General features: G+C 41.3%; 1 pseudogene; it reads right to left on the bottom strand.

Annotated features, from left to right (window-relative positions):
* Nucleotides 1–222: 222 nt before the first annotated feature.
* Nucleotides 223–1,298, bottom strand: LOC149127833 (GPN-loop GTPase 1 pseudogene; annotated as a pseudogene).
* Between the last annotated feature and the right edge of the window lie 3,401 nt (nucleotides 1,299–4,699).

The following is a 4,699-nucleotide window of genomic DNA, read 5'->3' as shown; positions in this document are numbered from 1 at the left end:
TCCATTAATCTTTCCTTGCATAAAACAAGGGAAAGGCCAAGGGGGAATCAGCATCTACTAGTCAGGTTCACGGGCTTTCTATCCCTGACTTCATCGGAACCCTAAGATTACCCTACTAAGAGAAATGCTACTACTGTGAAGTAAATTGTCTTTCATAATAATCCCCATCTGGGGTTCCAAAATTCTGGATTTCTAGAAACAAATGAAATTCCCTAAAGTCTCCTATTTGTTTTTTCTCTGTTTGTACTGTGCCAGTGATTTTTGCATACCCTCTGGAATGCTGGCACTTCATGACTTCTTCTGTAACTCTGGGTCAGTGTCATCAACATCACTGTCAGTTTCTCATCCTCTCCATTCAAGTTCCTCAAGTCAGAATCACTGCAGAAGGGCCCAGCACATGAGACAGACTGTCTTTGGCAGTTTCTGTGTCCAAGGCTACAGAGCCCATATCTTTCTGAAAGCATTTCAACTGTTCTTTTTGCTGCTGGCTTTGTTCACTGGCCAGTGATTTCTTCAGAAGCTCATGTTCAGGACCTTACTCCCTTTCATATTCTTCTGCAACACTGATGATATGCACCAAGAGTTCATCTAAGCCAGAACTCAGATTAGAAGAGACACCTACCACCTGGAGTGAGCTGTGAAACTCATCCAGCACCAGGTTCATTGAACATATCATACTGATATATGTAGTTTCTTGATTCAAAGCATCTTAAAAATCCTTAGAATCCTGCATCCAATCCACTGCAAAATGTGGTCAGTGATGTCAGTTTTATTCCCAACCACAATGAAAGGCAGCTTAGTTCTGTATAAGATGCTGCAGGTACAGAGCACATTGGACATAAAGGTTGCTGGGTCAGTACTTCATAACGTATCCTCTACATAGATAACAATTGTTGGAAATGAGGGTGTCAGGACTTCAGTAATGATTGTCTGAGGGTCTGGCCAGGCGATCAATATGTCAATCAAGACATATTTAGACATACTATGGGACTTCTCAATAAATTTCATCACCTGATCTAATCTGGTAGCAAAGAGATTAGGTGAGGACACCCAAGTTCCTATTATTTCATGGTTTCTTTATAAATCACAGTGTCATGAATATCAATATTTGCAGAAAAGGGGACTTCACACACAGCTGGCCACAGGTTGATCATATAAGGTAGAGAGCTTTGGCTATTCAGGAGTCCTGTGAGCCTCTGTACAAAAGTTTTCCCAGATCCTGGCATCCCCAACATCAGCACACACACTGGGAGCCAAGAACCCCCAGAAGCCAGGGGCTCCGCTGCAGCCATGGGTGCTGCCACCTTATCTCAAGATAGTCACAAATTTATGAAACAAAAATCATTAAGTAGTAATGCACAGAGTAACCATATACCCCACATAGTACCTCTAGCATTGACATCTCATATTAGTATATTTGTCACAATGAATGAACCGCACCTAACTTTCCCTATTTTTTTAATCCAAACTTCTTCTTTCTATTCCTCCCCCACCCTTCTCTGCCTCTAGTAATCAACATCAGAATTAGATTTTTTTTCTTTTTTAGGGCGTCTGGGGCTTGAGCAGACACTTTGATGTGGAGCAAAGGCTTCCCGGGCAGGAACTGAACCACTGTGCCACATGCCCACCCTGTGGGTGTGGAGTTTTACCTTCTGGCTTAGTATCGTTTTTTGAAGTTGGAAAGGGAATAAATGTGCTTACATGCATATGAGGTGTAGAAAATGAGGATTAAAAATACATATAATAGGGAGGTATAATAATTAAGACTACAGTTCTCAAGCTGTTGGAAGGAGATGGGACCCAAAGCACAGATTTGGAAAATAGAAAAATTCTGTAGAAAATACTGGCTTTATGCCCAATTTTACTGGAGAAGGAGAAAGAGGAAATAATAGATGTGGATAGAGACAAATCTATAGCATTGGTTTAATGGGAACTAGAACTCTGAGGGCAACTGGTTTCTGTTTCTCCAAGGTAACTACAGGCAGTGTAATGGATTGGGAGCTTGGTAGTCAGAGTTTGATGAGAGTGGAAAATCCTGAAATATCTCAGGATGAGGATGAGGAGATAGAGGTGGCTAAGGAAAACACACGAGGACTCCCAATTATTGAGGTTAGGGACTGGGAATTCAGAGTGATAACAATCTTTGAATTTGTAGAATTTATTTCCAGCAGTTCTGACACTCCCATTTGAACAGATAGAAAAAGTAGACACTAAATTTATGACACTGGAATTCAGTATGACAAAGTTTTCAGATAAAGCAAGACAGTCTGTGAAGTTATGTGTCATGAAGAGTGTTATTTAAATTTAAAATTTCATAGCACAATACCTTAGGGCAAAGTTCAGGTGGAGAAGAAAAAGTAGCCCTGGTTTCTATAATAAATAACATAGAACAGCAATGACACATTGGCACGGTGGAGGATGCTTAGCTGAGGGTCATAGGCTTCAAAAGGAGCAAGGTTTCCTGCACAGGTGGTGGAACAGTTGTTTGGAAGTACCATGCTAAGTTTCAGGCTTGTAGCAGAATGAGCTTCTTCTATCTAAAGAATTGGCAGGCAAAACACCGTGCTCGGTGGAAATCCAAGTTTCAGCTAAACAAAAAGGTAGGGAAAAAGATTCAGGAAAGATTTTAAAAATCGGAGATAACTTATGGACAAGGGGTCGATAGCCTGAGTTTATGCCAAATTGGGAAATGGTGAAAGACTATGTGAGGAGATGAATAGAATATATCAAGATAAAAGAGAGATGCAGATAGAGATGCAGAAACAGGAACATCTCCAGATGACTGTGAAGAGAAAGGATGTCAGAAGTGCTGAGTACATATGGCACAAATTTTTTAAGCTGATTAATCCTAGAATTCTCTTCTTATGCGTCAAGGGGCTGTAGGGTGATAACTTAGATCTCTTAACTATGACCATATGCTTATGGCCAAAACGAATGTTCTCATTTCTCTAAAAGCCAGCCACTGTAAGGGAAAGCCACCAATATGAAAACAGAAGCATTCTGCAGAAGTGAGCACGGACCTGCAGTCTAAGAAAGGACAGGACAGACCTGAAGCTGGCAACCGTAGCCTTTGGCAGAGACCAGCCCTAGAGACAGGGCGTAGGGTCAGAAAGTCTCCTGCGTGACCTCTGACTCCTCCAAGTTCACCCTCTATCAGTTTTCTAGAGACGGACATTTGCTCCAAGCCCAGAATTCTCTGAATCTTACAGGCATTGGAGCAGAGCAATTCAGACAGGGACCTCCTGCTCTCCTGACTTTGGGCACATCTCACTTCTCTCAGCTTTCAATGCTTATCTGTAAAACAGATGTGACTTTCTCACTGCACTGTTGGGAGAATGAAAGTAAATAGATCTAAAACACCTCACACACTGACGGAATAGAATGAGTGCTCAGTGAATGGTAGCTGTTATTATTTTTTTCAGCAGAATTTTATGACAACAATCATAAGAGTAGAGCTCTTCAGAGATTCTGCTCTTGGGAGAAGAAGGATCCAATTTTAGAACAGGTGTCTCACTTTCTTCACGTAATTTTCCTGGTGTGAAGCCAAGCCCTTTTCCTTGCCTGCCATTGCTACCTGCCTTTTAAACATTGCAAGCCAGTGGTTTTTGGATCTCAGCACTGGAAATTCTAATTCTTAATTCCAAGGAAGGACCACACAGCACATATTTTTAAGACACCATAGGAGAGCTTGGTCATAGCCAGATTTGCAGACTGCTAGAAACAGTAGATTCTAGAAAGTCATTAGACTCTCCTTCACTGTAGTCCCTTCAATGTAGTCATTAGGTGAAATGGCACTCATAGAGGCCAGGTAATATCTCAGGAACTTTACTACCAAATTAGTGGAAATTTTGAACAACCTCTAAATTACTTGGCTCAGTTATTAGCCTTTATTTCCAGCTTGGAGACCAGCTTGGAGACCAGGCCTGTTTTCTTCTTTAGTCACAGATCATTTCAGAATGAAGGTCACAATCTCACAGTTGCCCAAACTACTGTGCATTCTCACCTCAATAGCTCTACTCCTTCTTTGCTTTGGTTTCCCAATGTTAAAAATAAAAGTTTTTTGTCCTGTTTTTAATGGACATTAGCAGAATACAGTTATATCATTTAAAAAATCAAAATTCCAGGGCTGGCACCATGGCACAGTAGGTTAATCCTCCACCTGCAGTGCTGGCATCCCTTATGGGCACCCATTATAGTCCCAGCTGCTCCTCTTCCAGTCCAGCTCTCTACTGTGGCTTGAGAAAGCAGTAGAAGATGGCCCAAGACCTTGGGCCCCTGCTCCCTGCATAGGAGACCAGGAAGAAGCACCTGACTCCTGGCTTCCAAGCAGCGCAGCTCCAGCTGTTGTGGCCATTTAGGCAGTGAACCAACAGAAGGAAGACCTTTCTCTCTATCTCTCCCTCTCACTGTCTGTAACTCTACCTCTCAAATAAATAAATAAAATCTTTTAAAAAAATTCAAATTCCCTGGAGTAAAAAGGATTTCATTCTTTTCCATCTCTCAGCCTCTGCATTCCCCTAATTCTGAACAAGACCTATTACCAGTTTCTAAGATATAACTTACATGTTGAATATACATTTTCTTTGCATAATTTTCATATTAAAATGGGTAATGGACAATTTTTTGCATAAGTTTATGTATATAACAATACTTCAGAAAGTTTGTAGAGGGGGTGGGTACTGTGGTGAGGAGGTTTAAG

The sequence above is a fragment of the Oryctolagus cuniculus genome, chromosome 2 (genome assembly GCF_051225735.1).
Source record: "Oryctolagus cuniculus isolate XC-2025 breed Fujian yellow rabbit chromosome 2, ASM5122573v1, whole genome shotgun sequence".
In the NCBI taxonomy this organism is placed as follows: Eukaryota; Metazoa; Chordata; class Mammalia; order Lagomorpha; family Leporidae; genus Oryctolagus; species Oryctolagus cuniculus.
Note: the sequence above shows the minus strand (reverse complement) of the source record. Positions and strands in the feature narration are given on the sequence as shown.